The sequence below is a fragment of the Vombatus ursinus genome, unplaced genomic scaffold (genome assembly GCF_900497805.2).
Source record: "Vombatus ursinus unplaced genomic scaffold, bare-nosed wombat genome assembly UNPS02015406.1, whole genome shotgun sequence".
In the NCBI taxonomy this organism is placed as follows: domain Eukaryota; kingdom Metazoa; phylum Chordata; class Mammalia; order Diprotodontia; family Vombatidae; genus Vombatus; species Vombatus ursinus.
Genome location: NW_020955184.1, coordinates 2,825,957 through 2,853,252, shown reverse-complemented (window position 1 = coordinate 2,853,252; position 27,296 = coordinate 2,825,957). Strand labels below are relative to the sequence as shown.

Here is a 27,296-nt window from a genome sequence, read left to right as displayed (position 1 = left end):
TCCTCTAAAAAATACTATCTACCATATGGAATGACTATTGGGGAGAAGGGGGAGGAATATAACAGATGCTATGGTGATGTAAGAAACAGAAAACATTAATAAAAATTTTTTTTAAAAAGGAAAGGAAAGGGAAAAGGAATTAATTAGGGAAGAAAGAAAGAGGAAGGGGGTGAACATGGAGGATAGAGTGGGAGGAGTAGGTATGTATATGAAAAAGACTCTAATAAGAATCTAAAAAGTATAATTTGGGGAGTCATCATGAGTAGGTAGAGACCAACCAAATCTAGTAATAATATTTAGAAATGATTAATGATAATAATAATAATACTAACAATGGCTAACATTTTTCTAGTACTTACTATACACCAGACACTGTGCTAAGAGTTTTATAACTATTATCTCACTTGATCCTCAAACAACCCTGGGAAGTAGGTGCTGTTTTTATCATCCCTCTTTTACAGATGAGGAAACTGAGACAAACAGAGGTTAGGTAACTTGTCCAGAGTCACTGTAGCTAGTAAGTGTCTGAAGTTGGATTACAAACTCAGGTCTTCCTGACTCCTGGCCCAGCACTGCACCACCTAACTGCCCCATTAAATTCATGCAAATTGATGATGTTGCCAAGTAAGAACAGAGATGATAGAGAGAAAAGAGTTAAAGGCAGAACTTTGGGGTGTACCCAGTTAGTGGCTACAATATAGACCCAGGAAAGGAGCCGTAGGAGAAATACTGTGGGTATCTGTGGGAGAAAAATCAAGAGGTGGTTATGTTATGAAAACCCAGAGAGAAGAGTATTCAGGAGGACTGGTTTTCAATTATGTCAAATGCTACTTTGATGTCAAGAAAAATGAGAATTGAAAAAGGCCAAGAAATTTGGCAATTAAGAAATCATTGGTAACTTTGGAGAGAGCAACTTAAGTTGATTTAAGAGTTGAGAAGACAAATTAAAAAGGATTGAGCAATGACTGAAAGGAGAGACAATGAATGTAGATAGCTTTTTCCAGGAGTTTGGCTGAGAAATGGAGGAGAGATGTAGGGTAGCAGCTTGAGGGAAATGGTAGGGCCTAGTTAGGTTTTTAAAGATGTAGCATACTTAAGCATTTTTGAATATATCAGGGAAAGAACAAGTAGACAGGGAAAGGTTGACAATTAGTGAGAGAAAGGATAATTGTGGAAGCATTCTTCCAGAGAAAATGGGAGAGGAATGAGATCAAAGCTAAATACAGAAGGGCTTATCTTAGAGGAGATAAATGTAAAATGTTTTTCCTTTTTAGTGGCTTTAAACTGAAATAATTTGACTGTATTTGTTCTTAACCACGTTTCTAATTTATTGGCCATATTTATTCATCTTGGTGATGAGTAAATAAGTTTGCTTTCTTTTCTACTACTTAAGTTATTCTTGAAGATGTTAACAACCCTGTATGATGTTTATTTGTCCATTTTTATTCATTTATCTCAGAAGTATTTGAGAACTCAATGGAAGTAAGACTATGAGGTATAAAAACAAATATAGAACTCATAGCCTTCACTTTCAGATATATGCAGTTTAGTTAAGGAGGTGAAATAAACAAATAACTACAGCAGAGTACTATGTGCTAAATATGTAAGAAGGACAATAATCTCTGAGATACTCTTCCCTTGACCCATAATAGGTAATCATTTAAAATGGTGAGGTACTCTCTTGATCCAGAGAACCCCACGAAATCAAATCTCCGGGTCCAATTCAAGAACACCCGTGAAACAGCCCAAGATATCAAGGGCATGCATATCCTAAAAGCTACCAAGTATTTGAAAGATGTCACATTGAAGAAACAATGTGTTCCCTTCAAGTGATATAATGGTGGAGTTGGCAGGTGTGCCCAGGCTAAACAGTGGGGTTGCACACAGGGTTGTTGGCCCAAAAAGAGTGCTGAATTCTTGCTGCATATGCTTAAAAATGCAGAGAGTAATGCAGAACTGAAGGGTTTGGATGTGGATTCTCTCATCATTGAGCATATCCAGGTTAACAAGGCACCTAAAATGTGACAGCATACTTATAGGGCTCATGGTCGGATCAACCCATACATGAGTTCTCCTTGCCGTATTGAGATGATACTTACTTAAAAGGAACAAATTGTTCCTAAACCAGAAGAGGAGGTTGTTCAAAAGAAAAAGATATCCCAGAAGAAACTGAAGAAACAAAAGCTTATGGCAAGGGAGTAAATATGACATTAGAAAGCAAATAAAAGTGAAATGAAAACATTTGTTAACAGTTAAAAAAAATCTCTGAGATATAGATCATTTTTTTTGCCTGGGGTGATCAGGGAAAGGTTCACAGATGAAGTAGAAGACGGAGGTTGGAAGTAGTAAGTCTACATTACCAATTCCTATACATGACCTCTGACATAGGAACTCCTGAGAGAATAGGGGAACATTAGAAGTTATTGTCCTTAAGACCTTATGACATGATTGTAATTACTGAACTCTTCAGTGTTCTGTGTCCAATACTTCGGGAAGATTATGGTACAATCTGGACCACAAAACTTTTCCAACAGGTGGTATGGGACAAAAACACAGTAAAAAGCACCCAGAAATAAGAGACTCCCCAATCTGCATTGCTTTGCAGAAGAAAAGTACTCACTCCCACTTTGCAGTTGTGCTATCATGAGCATAATGATCCAGACAAATAAACATTTGTCCAGAAGTTCTATATTTCCTATATTAGTTTTCCTGCTTTTGTCTACTAGAGAAAGATGAAGGCTTATATACTCATTAGCAGCAGTTTTCTCCACAAATTTTTCTTAATTATGGGGTTTAAACCAGACATTTCCAATTTATTGTGTCCAAATGAGGATCCTTTTAATTTTTCAAATAAAATCTGGAGTAATAAAGGAAAATTTCATCAGTTATGGAAATGATGTGTTACTGTTTCATGTTACTGGCCTTTTCTGGAAATGTGGTGTGGGAAATTTACCATTTGAATAAAAATGCAAATGATAAGAAAAATAGCTTCTTTCTAGACATTTAAACTTACTGGTTTCCCACATCTCTTTTCTACTCCTTTACTAGGTCATATAGTCTTTTGCCTATGCATGAGAATCCCATTGAACATCATTAATAATACAATGAACAAAACTGAGATCACTATGATCAGTTAAGATACATCCTCATGAGAAAAGTGATTAAATAATGGAGAAAAATAGAGCCATCACTACCATATGTTTAGAACCATTCTGTAACACACAATGTGATAATGAATATAAACTGACTCCAACTACACACTGCCTGCCAATTTTTGCACAGGGAAGCATGAAATTGATGTTACATGAGGATTGATTGCTGAATTTGGAAAGATTAAAATAACCATAGGTCTAATTCAGAGCACAAAGGTAATCCAGTTTTGAAATACAACCTGAATGAATTATTTTGTTAAATATATAATGTCAGGGGGGAAGTGAAGGCAAAGAAATTAACTAGTCCTTCCATGCACAGTTTTTCCTGTCTGGTTCTAATCCAATGTTTGTAGGTTTGAGCCTACTTCTTGCCATGAGTAACTGAGAACCTAGTGCAATAGAGACAAGGGTCTTCTAATTGGCTGAAGAGTTGGAACTGAGGGTTCATCTATAAGGTTTGAGTAGCTGATCTTTCCCTCTCTTCCCTGGCAGTTTTAGTGTCCAGGTGGAAAAGAGAAAGGCAGCCCTACCACTCATTGCTTTGCCATGTGTCCATGAATGTATAGACCTTCCGTTTTTTTTTTTTAATCTTTTGTGTTGCTTCTTTTAAGATCTTAGGTTAGTGAGACCTCAACCTCACCCTCTCTGAAATAGATAAATCTAACCACAAAATATACAAGAAAGAAGTTAAGGAGGTGAATAGAACATTAGAAAAGATAGATATGATAGACCTCTGGAGAAAACTGAATGGGGATAGAAAGGAATATACTTTTTTCTCAGCAGTACATGGCACATACACAAAAATTGACCATGTACTAGGACATAAAAACCTCACAATTCAATGAAGAAAGGCAGAAATATTAAATGCATCCTTTTCAGATTATGATGCAATAAAAATTATATGTAATAAAGGGCCATGGAAAGATAGGCTAAAAAATAATTAGAAACTAAATAATCTAATCCTAAAAAATGATTGGGTCAAACAACAAATCATAGAAACAATAACTTCATTCCAGAGAATGACAATAATGAGACAACATACCAAAACTTATGGGATGCAGTGAAAGCAGTTCTTTGAAGAAGTATGGGCTTGGAAGATATGGCTAGTGGATTCAGAGGAGGAGATTTTTCTCCTCTCTACTCTATTAACTATAGCTTTTAACAATAGAGTAGGAGACACTCTATTCTGAAATTTGAAAGTTTATTGGTTTATTGAGATACTCTTGAGATAGCAGAGACACATTCCTGACAAATACAGATACAGAAAGGCTGTTAGGGAGGAAGCAATTTTGAGAAACCAGACTCCCAAAAGAAGAGAAGAGAGTTTGTTATGGAAAGAATCAGATTCTGGTAACCCAGCCAAACATTCTGTCAGAGATTCTGTATCCAAGGATACACCAGGATTTGTGAGTTGTCTTTGTCATAAATGCATCCTACATAGGGCCTCATCTTCCATGGGTGCTATTTATATTTGTGGGAGAGTGTTTCTGAGGTAAATGAGGAGGGGAAAACAATGATTGGGTATAATAATGTTTGAGTTTATAGTTTTAAATGGTTGATTCCACAACCTGCCCTAGACTATGATGTAGCAGTCATGTAGCGGATTTGGACCTATTGTTTGATTCCCTATGTGTTTGATAAGAACTGGAGAAATTGTGGATATCTTACATTTTCTAGGGACCTGCAGGAATTTTCACACACACAACTTCCCAGGATTAAACCTTTTTGGGACAGGTGGATCCAGACCAGAAGGTCCCCTTAGTTGGAGAGGGAGAGATTGAGTGTCCCAGCCCTACCTGCACATAAGAGATATGTGTTGTTACATAAGCACCAAGACAAATGAGTTTAGTTTCTCCTCTAAATGGTGAGATAATAACTTCAGTTTGCAAAGGTTATGTTTTGTAACTATTATTTTTATAATGTTATCTTAACAAAATTTTTATAAGAGTTAATTATGTTACTGGATGCTTGTTCATTGAACAATTGAACATTGAACAACACTGAGAGGAACTCACAGGCTTACCCCTAAAACCTGATGTAACAATCACCTTCTGAGGACTTATCCCATGAATGGGAATACAAGGTGGGGAAGTAGCACAGAGAAGGTGCTACAATATATTTGGTGGGTTTTTGTGAAAAAACTGTGTGATCCAAAGAACTCAAAGCCAGGTCCTTAAACTCATAATCTGATCCAGAAAGATAAAGTGATTATATTATGAACAAGTCAAAATTATGGACAATAAATTTACAAAATCATAAATTTTATTTATTTATTAAATTTCCCAATTAAAAAAAATACCCTGCAAATTAAGAAGAAAATTAAGACCTGATCACTAATAACTTGACTAGTCTACAGAAACAATTATCAACCTATATAATTTTAATTTATATTGCACTTTTATTTTTATACAATTTTAAATTTCTGAATATGTCCATCTTCCCTCACCAATCCAATGAGTTTATAAAAAAGAAAGAGAAAAAAATTCCAGTAAAAACAATCAACACACCAATTGTATCTGAGAGTATACGCAATATTCAATATCCATGGTCTTCTACCTCTACAAATAAGAAAGTTAGGTACATTTTTCTTAATTTGTCTTCAGAGCCAATTGCAAGACTGCAATTAATTGAAGAACTAATTATATTAAGTTTAATTTTTTTCATTTATATTGTTATAGTTGTGTTTTTCTGGTTGTCTTATTTCTGTATACATTAAGCTATATAAATCATACCATGGTTCTTTGAATTCTTGATATTAATACCTTCCCATGGCAGAGTAATATTCTGTTGCATTCACGTAATATAATTTATTTATAAATAATTTTTATTTATTTATTTATTTTAATTCCTCAACTAATAGGTGTTTATTTTCAGTTCTTTGTTAATAGAAAGTATTTCAATGAATGCTTTGTGTATATGACACCCTTACAGCTGTCCTTGACCTCTAATGGGTACATGACCAGCAATGGGGTTTCTGGATCAAAAAAGTATAACAAATTCTTATTCTTTTTTAGTGTAATTGAAAATTTCCTTCTGGAATGGATGTACCAATTCACAGCACTGACAACAGTGAACTGGCAGGCCTGCCTTTCCAAAGCCCTTTCACCATCAAGACCAGTTCCGTCTTTTTTATTTCCTAGTATGCAGAGTGTAAGGTAAAACCTCAGAGGAGTCTTGATTTCTATTTCTCTTATTATTAGTGATTTGGAACAATCTTTCATATGGTTGTTAATTGTATGCAATTCTTCTTTTGAGAATTATTTATTTATATCCTTTGGCCCCTTATCTACTGGGGAGTTTTTTTAGACTAATCTATAATTTCATTGTTATAGGGAACTCCCAGTGATACAACTCCTTCCACTAGCACAGCACAGCACCAGCTCTGTAACACTGACTCCTAAAGTGTAACCTATGGAAACTTAGAGGTTATGTAATTTGCCCATATCTAGTACATGTCAGAACTCATGTTTCTGGTATTGAGGTTGGCTCTTTTTCCACTACACCATGTTGCCTTTCTTGGTCATGATTTGTATTTGTGACCTACATATTTTGGATAATGGATACTTAATCAAATATACTTGATGCTAAGATATTTTCCCCCCAACCAATGTTTTCCCTTCCTTCTCTAGGTATATTGAAGAGCTTGTTTGGTTAACAATTTTCCTCCTAGGCATAGCTGTGAACTGTACTTTTTCTCATTTAAAAATTTGAATATTGTGACCTATAATATTCAGGCAATATATCTGTTTCTCAGCTTTTATTTAAAAGACCTCAATATTTCTAAATATGAATGAATAACAAGTTCATTTGATGAACATAATATAATTGGTCTTACTCCAGCTAAAAAAAGAATGGCTATTTCATCTTCAATTGCTAAGAGTTGTAATTTTTCATTTTTGCCCAATTATGTGCTAATGAAACTATAACTCAGAGAAAATTCATGAATACATGTAAAAATATAAAATACAAAGATTAACAAAAGAAGAAATAACCCAAAGAATAAAGAAATTGAGCAAGCCATAAAAACTCCAGAATCCTAGATGGATTCATATGTATCAAACATTTAGAAAACAATTAATTCCAAAACTACATAAATTGTGATAATAAGCAAAGACCAAACCCTTCAAAATCTCTTTCTATGGTATAAATTTGGTTTTGATGCCTATATTAGGGAGAGACAAAATAGTAAAAGGAAACTATAGACTATTATCCCTAATGAATATTGATACAAAAAAATAAAATATTGTAAGAAGGCTAAAACTACACACACACACACACACACACACACACACACACACACATACACACACACACACACCGTGGTCAGAAGAAGTGGTACAAGGACATTCTCAAGGTCTCTCTGAAGAATTTTAGTATCAATTGTGAGATATTGGAAATGTTGGCACATGACCACCCAGCATGGTGTGCTTGAATCTAAGAAGGCTGTGTGAGTAAAAGAAACATGAACTACACAAATCCAGCTACCTCAATTCCAAATGTTGTAATGGACTACTTGTGCCTGACCTAAGTCAGAGCCCTCCTAACTCAAATTGGACTGATCAGCCATAGCCAAACACACTATACCCTGAACTCAACATTGTGATGCCATTGGTCCTTTAAAAAATGAAGGACAAACAACACAACAAGGCTAGTTATATATGTAGTGTTATTTCAACATAAATAAATACAACAAGTAACATTAATCTTATAAATAATAAAAACCATATGATCATGTTAACAGATGCTGAAAAGGCTTTTGACAAAATGCAACATTAATTTATATTAAAAATTCTAGATTCATAGGAACAAATGGATAGCATTGGTATAAATGAAAGAGTAAACATTATATATAATGTAGAAAAATTAGACCTTGTCAATTAGAATGGAAGTAAAGCAAGGATATCCATTATCACCACTATTATTTAACACAGTACTAGCACCCACCTACAAGAGTTAAGATGGAAGAGAAAGCAGTAAACCACTGCAACTGTCCCATACAACCATAAACAACCACAAAACAGAGCCCCCAAATAAATCCCGGAATAGCAGAAACAGCAAAAAGATGGGGTGAAACAATCTTTTAGCCCAAGAAACTTAGAAGATTAGCAAGAAAGGTATATCTCATTCAGGTGAAATGAGAGCACAGTCCAGGACAAGGAAGCATCCTAGCAAGATAGCAGCAAGACCAGTCTCAGCAAACCAGTGGGAGATCCTGAGCCCTAGTGTGGTGTAGCAGGTAAATGCCAACACCATCACCCCCCATGTGCCTTAGCATAGCCAGGGGAACCAGCAGACTCCAGCTCTGAGAACCATCATGTGTTTTAGTGTAGCTCCAGGTGACCAAGTATCCTCCAGGGCCAGACATCCACATGCTTCAGCACAACCCCATGAAAACAGGTAGATACTTACCTTAACGATGCCTAAGCAAACAAGCAGCCATCAGCCAGCACCAGCTGAGCAAATAGGCAGCCTCCACAGGCCTGACTCTCAAGTTCTTCACTGTAGTCTGGGGGAAACACAGAAAAACCCCACCGGGCCTCAGCACACACTAGATACCACTACTAGTCCCCCAGCTCATCACCAAGTAAGCTGCCAGACACCTATAGACTCCAGCAGCATCAGCCACCCCCCCACCCCCACCCTCAGGGCAGCACCAAACATGAGGTTCCCCCATAGGTTTTAGGGCAACATTACCATAGCACCAGGTAAACAGCCAGGGCCTGCAGCCACTAGCACAGGAAGCCAGAGGCAGTTCTTTTGCCACCCTTGGAGCAGAACTCAAATTTAAAAGAAAGGGAAAAGGATACAAAAAAAGAATGAGTTGAAAACAACAAAAATAAAGAATTTGACCATAGAAAGTTATTATGGTGACAGGGATACCATGACACAAACTCAGAAGAGGACAACAATATCAAAACATCTATGGGCAAAATCCCAAAGAAAAATGGGAAGAGATCTCAAGCCCAGAAAGATCTCATGGAAGAGCTCAAAAAGGAGCTTACAAATCATATAAGAGAGGTGGAATATTGGGAAAAGAAATGAGAGTGATGCAAGCAAATTATGAAAAAAAAACTGGAAAAGAGTATGGAAGAAACTAGGCATAAACCAAAATCTCACACCATATACTAAAATAAAGTCAAAACGGGTTCATGATTTAGATATAAAGGCTGATACTATAAGCAAACTGAGAGAGCAAGGAAGTTTACTTTTCAGATCTGTGGAGGACAGAAGAATTCATGACCAAACAGGAGATAGAGAACATTACAAAAAGCAAAATGGATAACTTTGATTACATTAAATTGAAAAGTTTTCTTACAAACAAAGCCAATGCAACTAAGATTAGAAGGAAGGTAGAAAACTGGGAAAGAATTTTTACAACCAGTCACTCTGATAAGGGCCTCATTTCTAAACTATATAGAGAACTAAGTCAAATTTATAAGAATACAAGTCATTCCTCAATTGATAAATGGTCAAAGGATATGAACAGAGTTCTCAGATGAAGAAATTAAAGCCATCTATAGTCATATGAAAAAATTCTCTAAATCTCTATTGATTAGAGAAACATAAATCAAAACAACTCTGGTACCACATCACACCTATCAGATTGGCCAACATGACAAAACAGGAAAATGATAAATGTTGGAAAAGATGAAGGAAAATTAGAACACTAATGCATTGTTGGTGGAGTTGTGAAATGATCCAACCATTTTGGAGAACCATTTGGAACTATGCCCAAAGGGCTATAAAAATGTGCATACCTTTTGACCCAGCAATAGCACTTCTAGGGCTATATCCCAAAGGGATCACGCAATGGGAAAAGGTCCCACATGTACAAAAATATTCATAGCAGCTCTTTTTGTGGTGGCAAAGAATTGGAAATTGAGAGGATACCCATCAATTGGGGAATGGCTAAGCAAGTTGTGGTATATGAATGTAATGGAATACTATTGTGCTATAAGAAATGATGAACAGGCTGACTTCAGAAAAACCTGGAAAGACTTGTATGGTCTGATGCTGAGTAAAGTGAGCAGAACCAAGAGAACCTTGTACACAATAACAGCCACATTGTGTGATGACTAATATTGATAAACTTAACCCTTCTTGGCAATACAAGGATCTAAGACATCTCCAAAGGCCTCATGATGGAAAATACTATCCACATCCAGAGAAAGAACTATGGAATTTGAATTCAGATGGAAGCATACTATTTGCTATTTTTTTCTCTTCTGTTGAATTTTGTTTCTTCTTTCTGGTGGTTCCTCCTATTGGTTCTAATTTTTACTTACAACATCACTAATGTGAAAATATGTTTAGTAGGAATGTATATGTATAGCCTATATCAGATTGTGTGCCATCTTGGGAGGGTGGTGGGGAGGAAGGGGGAGAAAAATTTTAAACTCAACAGCATATGGAAGTGATTGTTGGTAAATCAAAATAAGTTAATAAAAAAATAAAAGAAAAGAATTATGAAAAGAGATTCAATAGCTTGGAAAACTGCTTAAAAAGTAGACTTGGCCAAATGGAAAAGTAGATACAAAAATCCACTAAAGAAAACAACTCCTTAAAGAGTGCAGTGGCCAAATGGAAAAGAAAGTACAGAAGCTAATTGAGGAAACCAATACCTTAAAAGTTAGAATTGGGCAAGTGGGAGCTAATGACTATCTGAGACATCATGAGTCAACCAAACAAATACAAAAGAATGAAAAAATGGAAAAAAATGTAAAATGCCTCATGAGTAAAACAACTGACCTGGAAAATAGAATCAGGAGAGACAATATCAGAATCATTGCATGGCCTGAAAGCCATAATCAAAAAAAGCACCTGGACAGCATCTTTTAAGAAATTATCAAGGAAAACTGCCCTGATGTCCTGGAACCTGACTAGGCAAAATTGGCATGGAAAGAATCCATCAATCACCCAAGGAAAGAGATCCCAAAATAAAAACTCCAAGGAACATTATAACCAAATTTCAGAACTATGAGATCAAGGAAAAAATACTACAAGTGACCAGAAAAAAACAATTCAAATATTGGGAATTCACAATCAGGATCACAGAGGACTTGGCAGCTGCAACATTAAAGGACTGGAGGTAATGGTATTCTGGAAATCAAAGGAGCTAGGACTCAGCCAAGAATCACTTACTCAGCAAAACTAAGCATAATACTTCAAGGGAAAAAAATGGTCATACAGTGAAACTGAAGGATTTTAAGCCTTCACAAGGAGAAGACCAGAACCAAACCAAAATCCTTTGGCTTTGCTTGAACCTTATTCTCAACAGTATTAGCTCAAAGAGGAAAAAAAATATACACAGTCAGTTGAATATAGAAATTTATCTGACCTAACAGGAGGAGAAAATGGCAAAGTATTCTAAAACCCCAAATGGAGTCATGAAGAATTGAACACCACTGAAATGACTGAACAACAGCAATAACAACAATAATCTGACAGAAATTAGGTATAGTTCAGCACCTTACACCACATAACAACTTAAACTCTAAGTGGATGTATGACTTAGAAAAAAAATTAAGTCAAATCATAAACAAATTAGAAGAACAAGGAAGAAATTACCTATAAGATGTATGACTAGGGGAAGAACTAATAACATATAAGTGATATAGAGTATCTTAAAAGATAAAATGGGTAATTTTGATTATATGAAATTTAAAAGTTATTTTAGAATAAATATAATGTAGCAAAAATTAGAAGGGGAACAGTAAATAGGGGGAAATCTTAGCCTCAAGTTTCTCTGAGAAAGGTACTACTTCCAAGATATCTAAGGGAACTCTTCAAATTTATGAGACTAATAGGCATTTCCCAATAGATAAATGCTCAAAGGATATGAAGACGAAGTTTTCAAACCAAAAGAATTCAGACCATCACCAACTACAAGAAAAATGCTCTAAAGCACCAATTATTAAAGAAATGAAAATTAAAGTAATTTTGACCTTCTACCTCATATCTATCCAATAGGCAAAATGACAAAAGAGGATAATTGCAACTGTTGGAGAGGCTGCATGAAAACATGTATATTAATGCACTGTTTGTGGCCCCAACCATTCTGGAAAGCCATTTGAAAATGGGTCCTTCAAAATCACCAAACTGAATATCTTTTGATCTATGTATAAAGAAAGAGGAAAAAGACATATATATATAAAAATAAGCAGAATCACCTCCTTTGGGGAATGTCTTAAAAATTGTGGTATATGAATGTAAATGGAACAATATTATGCCATAAGAAGTGAATAATTTCATAGGAAAGTTGCAAAGACTTTTATGAACTAATACAAAATGAAGTTAGTAGAACTAGGAGAACAATTTCTACCACAGCAACATTATATAGAAAACAGCTTTGGAAGACTTTAGAACTCTGATCAACACAATGATTAACCATGAATCCAAAAGAATGAAATTGAAACATGCCACTCACCTTCTGACACAGAGGTGGAGAAAGTGCAGAAGAAGAAGGTATTTTCAGACATGCTTTTGTGAGAATTTGTTTTGTCAGACTACATAGTTATATACTATATGTATTGAATGACTTAATTTTTTTTTGTTTAATTGGGGTGTATGGGTGTTGTAGAAGAAATAAATTAATTTAGAAATGCTTGCTGTTTGATTTTTTTTTAATTTGAAAAAGAAGAGTTAATAGAATTGTCTTTTAATAGCATGTTGAATAAAATGTTTGAACTTGAAAATCTTATCATATTTTGGCTATGGATGACTGGTACATTTGACAGAAATAGGGAAGTTTGGAAGAGAGAAAGGTTTGGTGGGACAAATAAGTTAGATGGCAGAACCTCATGGTATCTTAGCATTGGAATTTAACGTTGACATGAACCTTCTTAGATAATTTGTAATTCCTCTTTTTACTGATGAAGTAACTGAACCTCAAAGGGGTTAAGTGTTTTACCTAAGTCAAATAATTTAGTGGCAGGATAGAAACTAGAGCCACTTGATTCTGAGAATCCCTGTTTGGGGGTTTTGAATGTCCACCTAAAGGCAGCTAGGTGAAGCTATGGATGGCATGCTGGGCCTTGAGTCAGGAATACTACTCAAATTCTATTCCAGATGTCTACTACCTATCTAACCCTGGGCAAGTAATTTAATCTCTACTTACCTCAGTTTCCTCATCTGTGAAATGGGAATAATAACAGGACCTACCTCCCAGAGTTATTACAAAGATAAAATGAGATACTTATGAAGAATTTTACAGGAGTTCCACTTTCAGGAGCCAAGATGATGAGTAAAAAGTAAGTCACTCTCACCCTCCCTTATTGACCTCTGAAAGTCCAGAAAATATTACCCCAGGAAAAACCCTGGAACAGCTGAACCAGCAGAAAGACAGGATGCAGCAGTCTCAGGAAGCTGCTCAGGAAACTTGGGGGATTAATGAGAAAGGGCCCTCTTGCTCTGGGGGAAGCGGAACAGTACAGAATGAGAGGTGTCCCAGCAAGCTAGCAGAAAGCCTCACCTTTGCATACCAGGGGGAGATCTCAAACTTCAGGGAGGTGAAGCAGGCAAGCACAAACACCAGGACCCCCAGATGCCTCAGTACAAACAGGGAAACTGGTGGAATCCAGCTTGGAAAACCACCACATGTCATGGCATTTTCTGGCAGCTAAGTATCCCAGTGCCTCAGCAAAGCTCTGGGAAGCACAAGTCCAAAAGGTAAAGACTCAGGTTGAGAAACATCCTGTTGCAGCGAAACATCCCTTTGCAAGGCTTGGGTGAGCAGGAGCCAAAGAAAGGAGTGCAAGGCCTGGGTGAGCAGGAGCCAAAGAAAGGAGCACAAGGCCCAGATGAGCAGGCACCCTCCAGGGGCCAGACTCCCCACCCCTACCCCTAGAGCTCTAGTGTTGCTGATTCCAGCCCAACACCAGCTAAGCTACCAGAACCCTACAGCCTCCAACTACCAGTACGTGAGGCCCCAGCACACAAAGCCAGTGACCAGGCCCTGGGCACCCAGCATAAGAAGCTTGGATCAGTTCCTCCTTGCTACCCAGCAAGACAGCTCAATTTTTTTAAGGGTCAGGAAATAAGAAAACACTATGAGAGAAAAGAAACATACAATGACCATAAATTCTCATTATGGGGACAGGGACAATCAAGGCAGAAATTCAGAAGAGGACAACATTGTCAACATACCCATATCTGAAACCTCAAAAGGGACTATGAACTGGCCTCAAGCCCAAAAAGCCTTCTTGGGAGAGTGTAAGAAGGAGTTTAAAAGTCAAATAAGAGAAGTAGAAGAAAAAATGGAAAACTAAATGAGAGGTAAGTAAGAGAGAGTCAACAGCTTGGAAAAGGAAGGACAGAAATTGACTGTAGAAAACAAGTCCTTAAAAAATACAATTGGCCAACTGGAAAAAAAGTACACTAAAGAAAACAACTCCTTAAAAAGCAGAATTGGCCAAATTGAAAAGGAGGCACAAAAACTCACTGAGGAGAAGAACTCCTTAAAAAGTAAGATGGGCCAAATGGAAAAGGAGGTGCAAAATCTATTAGAAGAAAACAATTCGTTAAAAATTAGAATTGGGAAAGTAAAAGCTAATGACTCTATGAGAGAGGGAGAATCAGTCAAACAGAAACAAAAGAATGAAAAAATAAAAGAAAACATAAAATACCTCATTGGTAAAACAACTGAGCCATAAAATAGATCCAGGAGAGACACTTCAAAAATTATTATTCTACCTGCAAACCATGATGAAAAAAAGAACCTAGACAGCATCTTTCAGGAAATCATCAAGGAAAACTGCCCTGAGGTCCTAGGAGCAGAGGGTAAAAGAGTCATCGAAAAAATTCACCTATCTCCTCCTGAAAGAGATAACAAACTGAAAATGCCAAGGAATTTGGTAGCCAAATTCCAAAGTTACCAGGTCAAAGAGAAACTATTGTAAGCAGCCAGAAAGCAACAATTTAAATATCATGGAACCACACTTGGGATTACTCAGGACCTTGCAGCTTCTACATTAAAATATCATAGGAAATGGAGTATGATATTCCATAAGGCAAAAGAGCTTGGATTCAACCAAGGATCAACTACCCTGTGAAAATGAGCAAAATCTTTCGGGGAGGAGATGGACATTCAATGAAATAGGGGGCTTCCAAACCTTCCCAATGAAAAGAGCAGAGCTCAACGGAAAATTTGATCTTCAAATACAAGACTCAAGAGAAGCATAAAGAGAAGATAAACAGGAAAGGGGGCAAAAAAACCCCATGTTATTAATAAGGAGAAACTGTTTACCTCTTTATAAGGGAAGATGACACTTGAAACTTTTGAGAACTGAATTGTTGTAATACACCATTTAAAAAGGGGTATACATAGACAGAGGGGGTGAGTACAAACTTACTTTGATGTAGTGATGAAAAAAATCTAATTAAGTGGGTTAAATGGATCTAAGTAAGTGGATTAAGTGGATCTAATTAAGGGATTGTACTGGGAGAAAAGGAAAAAAAGGAGGCAGATAAGGGTAAATTACATTAAAGGAAAAGGCAGAAAAACCTATTAGAATAGAGGGAAAGAAGGGAGGGAGATGAGCATTGTTTGAATCTTACTCTCTTCCAGATTTGGCTCAAGGAGGGAATAACATAATCAGTTAAATATAGAAATCTAACTTTCCCTATAAGTAGTAGGAAAGAAAAGGGGAAAGAAAAGGGAAGGGGATAGAAGGGAGGAAAGAAGTAGTAAGGGTAAAGGGGAAGAAAAGGGAGGAGGCTAATATAAAAGAGGGCAGACTGAGGGAGATGGTGGTCAAAAGTAAAACACTAGTGAGGAGGGAAAGGGAGAAAGGAGAAAGAAAAGCATAAATGGGGGGGCATAGGATGGAGACAAAGTCACAGATAGTAATCATAGCTGTGAATGTAAATGGGGGGCAGGTAGATGGTGCAGTGGGTAGAGCACAGACCCTGGAGTCAGGAGGACCTGAGTTCAAATCCTGTCTCACACCAGATACTTGACACTTGCTACCTCTGTGACCCTGGGAAAGTCACTTAACCCCAATTGCCTTGCAAAAAAAAAAAATAGGAAAAAAAAAAGAATGTGAATGGAATGAACTCTCCCATAAAATGGAAGGGGATAGAAAAATGGGTTAAAAACCATAATCCTGGCTCCGCCTCTTCCGGTTCTGACCCCGCCCACTCACAGTCTGTTACTGCCCTGGCCTGAGCCCGCCGGGGCTCCCCAGCCTCTCCAGAGAGTGGGCCCGGCCCCTTTGCTCCACCACTGGGCCTCAGTGGGCAGCTCCGCCTGTCCCTGTAGGGCCAGCAGTTACCTGCGCTCGCGGACCCCGGCCCCCCACCCGCGAGGGTCCGAGGCTGGCTGAGTGCGCGCCTCGTGGATTCGGATAGAGCTCGGGCTGTGAAGCCCTTTAGAGGCCATGAGTGAGCTAAAGTACTGCCAACTGCACTTCCACGACTTCAAGTCAGTGGACCACCTGAAGTATGTCCCTGATATACAACAGTGCTGGCCCGCTCAGAAGATGATGGCATGGGCATTGAGGAGCTTGATACCCTGCAGCTGGAGCTAGAAAACCTGCTTTCCTTAGCCTGCCGATGTCTTCAGGTGCTAGAGGCTGAGACCCAGATCCTGACCGACTGGCAGGGTAAGAAAGGTGACTAGCGATTCCTGAAGCAGGGCCGGGACCATGAACTGGGAGCTCCTGCAAAACATGGCAAGCCCAAAAAACAGAAACTGGAAGGAAAGGCAGATCATGGGCCCAGTCCTGGCCCTGGCCGGCCCAAGTCCAAGAACCTCCAGCCCAAGATCCAGGAATATGAGTTCACAGATGACCTCATTGACGTGCCAAGGATTCCCAAGAATGATGCTCATAACAGGTTCTGGGCTTCTGTGGAGCCATACTGTGCTGACATCACCAGTGAGGAAGTACTAATGCTAGAAGAGCTGCTGAAGCCCCCAGAAGATGAGGCTGAGCATTACAAGATCCCACTCCTGGGGAAGCATTATTCCCAGCACTGGGCCCAGGAGGATTTGCTGGAAGAACAGAAGGATGGGGCCTGGGCAGCAGCTGTAGCTGACAAGAAGAAAGGCATTATGGGACCATTGACTGAACTGGACACTAAAGATGTGGACACATTGCTTAAGAAATCAGAGGCCCTCATTTCTAAAATATATAGAGAATTAAGTCAAATTTATAAGAATAAAAGCCATTCCCCAATTGATAAGTGGTCAAAGGATATGAACAGAGAGTTCTCAGATGAAGAAATTAAAGCCATTTATAATTATATGAAAAAATGCTCTAAATCACTATTGATTAGAGAAATGCAAATCAAAACAACTCTGAGGTACCACATCACACCATTCAGAATGGCCAACATGACAAAACAGGAAAATGATAAATGTTGGAGAAGATGTGGGAAAATTGGAATACTAATGCATTGTTGGTGGAGTTGTGAAATGATCCAACCGTTTTGGAGAGCAATTTGGAACTATGCCCAAAGGGCTATAAAAATGTGCATACCCTTTGACCCAGCAATAACACTTCTAGGGCTATATCCCAAAGAGATCACACAATTGAGAAAAGGACCTACATGTACAAAAATATTCATAGCAGCTCTTTTTGTGGTGGCAAAGAATTGGAAATTGAGAAGATGCCCATCAATTGGGGAATGGCTGAGCAAGTTGTGGTATATGAATGTAATGGAATACTATTGTGCTGTAAGAAATGATGAACAGGCTGACTTCAGAAAAACCTGGAAAGACTTGTATGATCTGATGCTGAGTGAAGTGAGCAGAACCAAGAGAACACTGTACACAATAACAGCCACGTTGCATGATGACTAACATTGATAAACTTAACCCTTCCTGGCAATACAAGGATCTAAGACATCTCCAGAGGTCTTGTGATGGAAAATGCTTCCACACCCAAAGAAAGAACTATGGAAGCCGAATTGTTATTTTTTTTTCTCTTCTGTTGAGTTTTGTTTCCTCTTTCTGATGGCTCCTCCTGTTGATTTTAATGTCTACTTACAACATCACTAATGTGAAAATATGTTTAATATGAATGTAAATGTATAGCCTATATCAGATTATGCACCATTTTGGGGAAGGTGGTGGGGAGGAAGGGGGAGAAAAAATTTAAACTCAAAAGCATATGGAAGTGATTATTGATAAATCAAAATAAATTAATAAAAAAAAAAGAAATTGGAGGCCCACCATGAGCAGCCTGAAGATGGGTGTCCTTTTGGCCCCCTGACTCAATGACTCTTACATGCTTTGGTGGAGGAAAACATCATCTCCCCCATGGAAGATTCCCCTATCCCGGATGTGTCTGGCAAGGAATCCGGAGCTGATGGTGCCAGTACTTCCCCTAGAAATCAGAACAAGCCATTCAGTGTTCCCCATACCAAGTCTCTGGAGGGACGAATAAAGGAGGAGCTGATAGCCCAGGGCCTGCTGGAGTCTGAGGACAGGCCTGCTGAGGACTCGGAGGACGAGGTCCTTACTGAGCTGCAGAAGCGGCAGGCTGAATTGAAGGCACTCAGCGCCCACAACCGAACCAAGAAGCATGATCTCCTGAGCTTGGCCAAAGAAGAAGTGAATAGTCAGGAGCTGAGGCAGCGGGTACGCATGGCAGACAACGAGGTCGTGGATGCCTTCAGGAAGATTATGGCTGCCCGGCAAAAGAAGAGGACTCCCGCCAAGAAGGAAAAAGACCAGGCGTGGAAGACGCTGAAGGAGCGGGAGAGCATTCTTAAGCTTCTGGATGGATAGCCAGGCTGGGCCTCTCATCTCCTGCCCTGCCTCTGTGTTCTTCTCCTTCTCCCAAACCTCAATGCTTAGAAGAATGGGAAGACCCTGATCCCTTCCTCTGGCAGAATGGGTGGGAGCTGCTGTCTCTTTGCTGCATCTCTTCACTGGACATTTTAGACAATGCGCAGCCAAGGAGCAGGAGGGCTCAGCTGGACCAGAGCTGGCCCCATGCTGTGCTTGGCTTCTGATGAGAGATCGATGTCTTGGGCTAGGACTCCCTTCTCCCCTGTGCCTAGCTCTTGTCCCTTCTTCCCTCTCTTTTCTTCCAAGGACTTCTGACCATGTTTTTCTGAGGTGTGAACTTTAGAGTAAACAGAGGGCTCTGGTTTTTAAGAACAAAAAAAAAACAAACAAACAAACCATAATCCTACAATAAGTTGTTTACAGGAAACACATTTGAAACAGAGGGACACAAACAGGGTAAAGGTAAAAGTCTAGAGAAGATTATGTTATGCTTCAGCTGAAATAAAAAAAAAAAAAGGAAGGGTAGCAATCCTGATCTCAGATAAAGCAAAAGTAAAAATAGATCTTATCAAAAGAGATAAGGAAGGAAACTACAACCAGCTAAAAGGCACCATAGAAAATGAAGTAATATCATTGCTAAACATACATGAACCAAGTGGTACAGCATCCAAATTCTTAGAGAAGTTCAGGGAGTTACAGGAAGAAATAGACAGCAAAACTATACTAGTGGGGGACCTCAACCTCCCCCTGTCAGAACTAAATAAATCTAACCACAAAATAAACAAGAAAGAAGTTAAGGAGGTGAATAGAATTTTAGAAAAGTTAGATACGGTAGACCTCTGGAGAAAATTGAATGGCTATAGAAAGGAATATACCTTTTTCTAGGCAGTACATGGCACTTACACAAAAATTGACCATGTACTAGGCCATAAAAACCTCACGATCCAATGAAGAAAGGCAGAAATATTAAATGTATGATTTTCAGACCATGATGCAATAAAATTATATGTAATAGAGGACCACAGAAAGATAGACTAAAAATTAATTGGAAACTAAATAACCTAATCTTAAAGAATGAATGGGTCAAACAACAAATCATAGAAACAATAACTTCATTCAAGAGAATGACAATAATGAGACAACATACAAAAATTATGGGATGCAGTGAAATCAGTTCTTAAGGAAAGTTTTATATCTCTAAATGCTTACATGAATAAAATAGAGAAAGAGGAGATTAATGAATTGGGCATCCAACTAAAAAAAAAACTAGAAAAAGAACAAATTAAAAATTCTCAACTAAATACCAAATTAGAAATACTGAAAACCAAAAGAGAGAGAAATAAAATTGAAATTAAGAAAACTATTGAACTAAGAAGTAAAGCTAAGAGCTGGCTTTATGAAAAAAAAACAACAACAATAAAATAGATAAACTTTTGGTTAATTATTTAAAAAAAGAAAGAAGAAAACCAAATTACCAGTATCAAAAATGAAAAGGGTGAATTCATCACCAATGAAGAGGAAATTAAAACAATAATTAGGAACTATTTTGCCCAACTCTATGCCAATAAATTTGACAATCTTAGTGAAATGGATGAATATTTACAAAAATATAAATTGACCAGATTAACAGAAGAGAAAATAAAATACTTAAATAACTCCATCTCAGAAAAAGAAATTGAACAAGCTATCAATCAATACTTTAGGAAAAAATATCCAGGGCCAGATGGATTTACAAACAAATTCTTCCAAATATTTAAAGAACAATTAATTCCAATACTATATAGACTATTTGGGAAAATAGGTGAAAAAAAATCTTACCAAATTCTTTTTATGATACAAATATGATGCTGATACCTAACCCAGGAAAAGTCAAAACAGAGAAAGGAAATTATAGATCAATTTCCCTAATGAATATAGATGCAAAAATTTTAAATAAAATATTAGCAAATAGATTACAGCAACTTATCACTAGAATAATACAGTTGACTAGGTAGGATTTATATCAGGAATGCAGGGCTGGTTCAATATTAAGAGAACTATCAACACAATTGATCATATCAGCAACCAAACTAACAGCAACCATATGATCATATCAATAGATGCAGAAAAAGCTTTTGACAAAATATAACACCTATTTCTATTAAAGACACTAGAAAGCATAGGAATAAATGGAGTCTTCCTTAAAATGATAAGTAGGATCTATCTAAAACCCCTCAGCAAGCATTAAATGTAATGGAGTTAAGCTAGAAGCATTTCCAATAAGATTGAGGGTGAAACAAGGATGTCCATTATCACCACTATTGTTCACTATGGTACTAGAAATGTCAGCTTTAGCAATAAGAGAAGAAAAAGAAATTGAAGGTATTAGAATAGGCAAAGAAGAAACAAAGCTATCACTCTGTGCAGATTACATGATGATATACTTAGAAAATCTTATAGAATCAAGTAAAAAAAACTACTTGAAATAATAAACAACTTTAGCAAAGTTGCATGTTATAAAATAAACCCATGTAAATCACTGGCTAGAAACAATAATAACAAGATTCATTTGGAAGAACAAAATGTCCAGATTATCAAGGGAAATAATGAAAAGAAATGCTAGGGAAGGTGGTCTAGCTGTTCCAGATCTTAAGTTGTATTATAAAGCAGCAATCATCAAAACTACTTGATACTGGCTAAAAAGTAGAGTGGTGGATCAGTGGAGTAGGTTAGGTATGCAAGACACAGTAGTCAATGGCTATAGTAATCTACTATTTATAAACCCATAGACCCCAACTTCTGGGATAAAAACTCACTATTTGACAAGGACTACTGGGAAAACTGGAAGAGAGTGTGGCAGAAACTAGGCATGGACCAAAATCTCACACCATATACCAAAATAAACTATATAGAGAACTAAGTCAAATTTATTTGAATACAGGTCATTCCCTAATTGATAAATGGTCAAACAATATGAACAGGCAATTCTCAGATGAAGAAATTAAAGCCATCTATAGTTATATGAAAAAAATGCTCTAAATCACTATTTGTTACAAAAATGCAAATCAAAACAATCCTGAGGTACCACATCACACCTATCAGATTGGGCAACATGACAAAACAAGAAAATGATAAATGTTGGAGAAGATGTGGGAAAATTGGAACACTAATGCATTGTTGGTGGAGTTGTGAACTGATCCAACCATTTTGGAGAGCCATTTGGAACTATGCTCAAAGGGCTATAAAAATGTGCATACCCTTTGACCTAGCAATAGCACTTCTAGGGCTGTATCCCAAAGAGATCATACAAATGGGAAAAGGATCCACACGTACAAAAATATTTATAGCAGCTCTTTTTGTGGTGGCAAAGAATTGGAAATTGAGAGGATGTCCATCAATTGGGGAATGGTTGTACACATTGTGGTATATGAATGTAATGCAATACTATTGTGCTATAAGAAATGATGAGCAAAGAGACTTCAGAAAAACCTGGAAAGACTTGTATGGACTGATGCTGAGTGAAGTGAACAGAACCAGGACAATGTTGTGCACAATAACAGCCACGTTGTGCAATGACTAACTTTGATAGATTTAACTCTTCTCAGCAATGCAAGGATCTAAGACATCTCCAAAAGTTTCATGATTAAAATGCTATCCACATCCAGAGAAGGAACTATGGAGTTTGAATGCAGATCAAAGCATACTATTTGCTATTTCTTTTGTTGTGTTGTTTCCTCTTTCTTGTGGCTCCTCCTATTGGTTCTAATTCTTCCTTACAACATGACTAATGAGAAAATATGTTTAATAAGATTGTATGTGTAGAGTCTATATCAGATTGCACACCATCTTGGAAAGGGAGGTGGGGAGGGAGGAGGAGAAAAATTTTAAATTCAAAAGCTTATGGAAGTGATTGTTGAAACCTAAAAATAAATTAATAAAAAAGAATTTTACAAACCTTAAGCTATTATAGAGATGCTAGCTATTATTATTATTGTTGTTGTTGTTACTAATAAGCATATTATCATTATTGCTATTGGATAAAATTCACTGTTTTTCCAGATGGCAAATTGTTAGAGGTCAAAGATTACATCTATTTAAACCACTCTTTATTGTACTTTTAAATGCATTCTATATTTATTTTGATCATAAATTTTGTAATTGCTATTCCAGAATCATTGGGTCACCATGCAGGGGAAGATGATAAGATAAGATGGAAATGTTGATTTCATAATTGCTTCTAAGCAGTAATTAGTACTGGTTTTTAGCAAATAAGCAGTAAAATAGAAATTGCATAATAAATGTAATGGGACTAATGAAAGTTCATTCCTCCAACATTTAAATAACCTTTCCTCTTTTAAGGTTCACTCAATCCAAATCCACTATGCAGTCAATGTCTTGCTACTATCATCCAGGATGGTCCCTTTCTTTCCTCAATGAGTTCAGGGCCTAGACGAGTTTTTCTCTATTCCCTACCCCTTGCTTTTGTATCAGGTGACTTATAAATATTGGTACTCTCTCAAGGAACCTTACTTCCCAATCTCCCAACTTACTCATTTCACATGACATACTCCATCCCACCTTAGCTACACAGAGCTGATTAAAGTCTTGATCTTGTCATCACCCACAAATGTTCAACTTCTATGTTTATGAACTCTGAAATTCCTTTATCTGATCACAATCTATTGTAATTTCACTTCTTCCTCTACTTTTGCCAATCCCAAACCCTATTCTTTACCACAACCTCATATCCCTTGTTCTCTTAGTTATTTCTCTGGCCATCACTCCTACAGTGACTGCACTCTTTTCTCTTCCCTAACTTGGCGCCTTAAAAGTTTCACCAAGTTGAAACCTACAATTGCCTTTTTCTCAAGTCATTTGTCCCTTATTGTATCTGATCTTCCTGTGCCAAGTTTGAGTCTTGCATTACTCCCAGTATCTACTGCCTTCATATCTATTCATGGCTCCCTAACAAAGCTGGAAAAAATCATCAAACCATGCTGACTGTATTCAGTACGAATTTATGTTGCATGATCTCAACTGGTCCTTCACTGGAGTAAGACAATCAACTTCCTATCCCATTCAACAGGGTGACTTTTCTAAACCTTTTCAAATATGCCATAGCTTCCCTTCCTGACACCCTCTCAGGGTATCTAGAGAGGTCATCTTTGAGAAGGCAATCTTGCCTCATCCTTCTTGACCTTTCTGTAGCCTTTGACACTATCTGATCACCTATCTTGATATTCCTTTCTCTTAAGTTTTCATGACACTGTTCTCTCCTGGTTGTCTTCCTACTTATATGACTACTCCTTCTTAGTGTCTTTTGGTAGATCTTTATCCACACATCTTGTGAATCCCACTGAACTCTATCTTGGGACCTCTTCTCTCCCTCTGTACTATTTCACTTGGTGATCTCATCATTTCCTATGGATTTAATTATCATATCTATGCTGTTAGAAATTTGATTCTCAAAACTACTTACCCAAAACTAACTTCTCTGTTCATTTCCAATCAAGAACATCTTAAACTTAACATGTCCAAAAGTAAATTCATCATTCTGCTTTCAGGAGCCAAGATGGCAGAACATGAAGTAAGTTGCTCTCACCCTCCCTCTTTGACCTCTGAAATCCCAGAAAGTATCACCCCTGGAAAAACCCTGGAACAGCTGAGCCAGCAAAAAGATTGGGTGCAGCAGCATTGTACCCAAGAAAGGTTGGGGATTAAGGCCCCTCTGTGGGGTAGGGGGAGCAATACAGGGTGGAGGTATCCCAGAAAGCCAGCAGCAAGACCCACCTCAGCATACCTGAGCCCCAGGGTAGTGGAGCAGGCAAGCACCAACACCAGGACCCCCTGAGTACCTTAGTACAAGCAGGGGAAACCAGTAGACATCAGCTTGGAAAACTACCACATGAGCTGGCATTCTCCAGCACTCAAATTTCCCAGACCCTCAGCACAACTCTGGGAAACAAAATTCCAGGAGGCAAAACTCCAGGCCGACAGATATTCTCAGCAGGCAAACATTCAAGTGCAAGGCCTGGGTGAGCTGGCATCCCCTCAGGGCCAGACTCCCCACCCCCACCCTGAGAGCTCCAGTGTTTCTGACCCCAGCCCAGCATCAAGTAAGCTGCCAGAACCCTACAGTCTTCAACTGCCAGTACCTCAGGCCCCAGCACACAAAGGCAGTGACCTGGACCCAGGCTCCCAACACAAGAAGCTTGAGTCCAGCAGGAGAGCTCAACTTTATTTTTTAAAGTCAGGAAATGGCAAACACCATGAGCAAAAAGAAGAAAGGGGCAATGACCACAGATTCTTTTTATGGGGACAGGGAAGATCAAGGCACAAATTCAGAAGAGGACAACATTGTCAATATACTCACATCTGAAACCTCAAAGGGGACTATGAACTGGTCTCAAGCCCAAAAAACCTTATTGGAAGAACTCAAGAAAGATTTTAAAAGTCAAATAAGAGAGCTAGAAGAAGAATTGGGAAAAGAAATGAGACATATGCAAGAGAGAGTCAATAACTTATAAAAGGAAGGACAAAAATTAACTGTAGAAAACAACTCCTTGAAAAGGAGAATTGGCCAAATGGAAAAGGAGGCACAAAAACTCACTGAAGAGAAGAATGCCTTAAAAAGTAAAATGGGCCGACTGGAAAAAGAGGCACAAAATCTAATAGAAGAAAAAAATTTGTTAAAAATTAGAATTGGGCAAGTAGAATTGGGAAGCTAATGACTCTATAAGAGACCACAAATCAGTCAAACAGAAACAAAAGAATGAAAAAATAAAAGAAAACATAAAATATCTTCTTGGTAAAACAACTGAACCAGAAAATAGATCCAGGAGAGACAATTTAAAAAATTATTACTCTACCTGAAAATCATGATGAAAAAAAGAGCCTAGATAGCATCTTTCATGAAATCATCAAGGAAAACTGCCCTGAGGTGCTAGAACTAGAGGGTAATATAGTCACTGAAAAAATTCACCAATCACCTCCTGAATGAGATCCCAAATTGAAAATGCCAAGGAATATTGTACCCAAGTTGAAAAATTTGCAAGTCAAAGGGAAAATACTGCAAGCAGCCAGAAGGCAACAATTTAAATATCATGGAACCACAGTCAGGATTACTCAGGATCTTGCAGCTTCTACATTAAAAGATCAGAGGGTGTGGCATATGATATTTCATAAGACAGAGGAGCTTGGATTACAACCAAGAATCAACTACACAATGAAATTAAGCATAATTTTTCCAGGAAGGAGTTGGATATTCAATGAAATAGGAGACTTCCAAACCTTCCTGATGAAAAGAGCAGAGCTCAACAAATTTGACCTTCAAACACAAAACTCAAGAGAGGCATAAAAAGGTAAACAGTAAAGGAAAAAGCCCAACAACATCTTATTAATAAGGGCAAACTATTTATGTCCCTACAATGGAAGACACCACTTATAACTCTCGAGAACTCTCTTACTAAGCCATTTAAAAGGGATGTACATAGACGGAGGATGTGGGTATAAGATGCCTTTGATAAAAAAATCTACGTAAGTGGTGAAAAGGAATTGTACTGGGAGAAGAGGAAAGGAGGAGGCAGACAAGGATAAATTATATCACATAAAAAAGCACAAAAACATATTACAGTAGAAGGAAAGAAGGGAGAGAGATGAGCATTATTTGAACCTTACTCTCATCAGATTTGTTTCAAAGAGGGAATAACATAATCATTTAGATTATGAAATCTAACTTACCATATAGCTAGTAGGAGGAGAAAGGGAAAAGAAGAGGGAGGGAGTGAATAGAAGGGAGGGAAGAAGTAAGTGTAAAAGGGAAGAAAAGGGAGGGAGGTGGTGTCTACAGCAAAACTCTAGTGAGGAGGGAAAGAGAGAAAGGAGAGCAAAAAGCATAAACAGAGGGAAAAATAGGATGGAGAGAAAGACACAGATAGTAATCATAACTGCAAATGTGAATGGGATGGACTCTCCCATAAAATGGAAGCAGATAACAGAGTGGATTAAGAACCATAATCCTACAATATATTGTTTACAAGAAACACATTTGAAGCACAGTAAAGGTAAAAGTCTACAGCAGAATATATTATGCTTCAGCTAAAGTAAAAGAAAAAGCAGAAATAGCAATCCTGATCTCAGATAAAGCAAAAACAAAAATAGATCTAAGAAAAAGAGATAAGGAGGGAAACTATGTCCTGCTAAAAGGTACCATAGAAGATGAAGTAATATCATTACTAAACATATATACACCAAGTGATATAGCATCCAAATTCATAGAGGAGAAGTTAAGGGAGTCCCAGGAAGAAATAGATATCAAAACTATACTACTGGGGGACCTCAACCTCCCCCCATCAAAACTAGATAAATCTAACCATAAAATAAACAAGAAAAGTTAAGGAGATGAATATAATTTTTAAAAAGTTAGATATGGT

At 37.6% G+C, this 27,296-nt stretch overlaps 2 pseudogenes; both read left to right on the top strand.

Annotated features, from left to right (window-relative positions):
* Nucleotides 1-1,665: 1,665 nt before the first annotated feature.
* Nucleotides 1,666-2,241, top strand: LOC114032203 (annotated as a pseudogene).
* Nucleotides 2,242-16,519: 14,278 nt separating this feature from the next.
* LOC114032207 lies at nucleotides 16,520-18,882 on the top strand (annotated as a pseudogene).
* The last annotated feature ends 8,414 nt before the right edge of the window (nucleotides 18,883-27,296 follow it).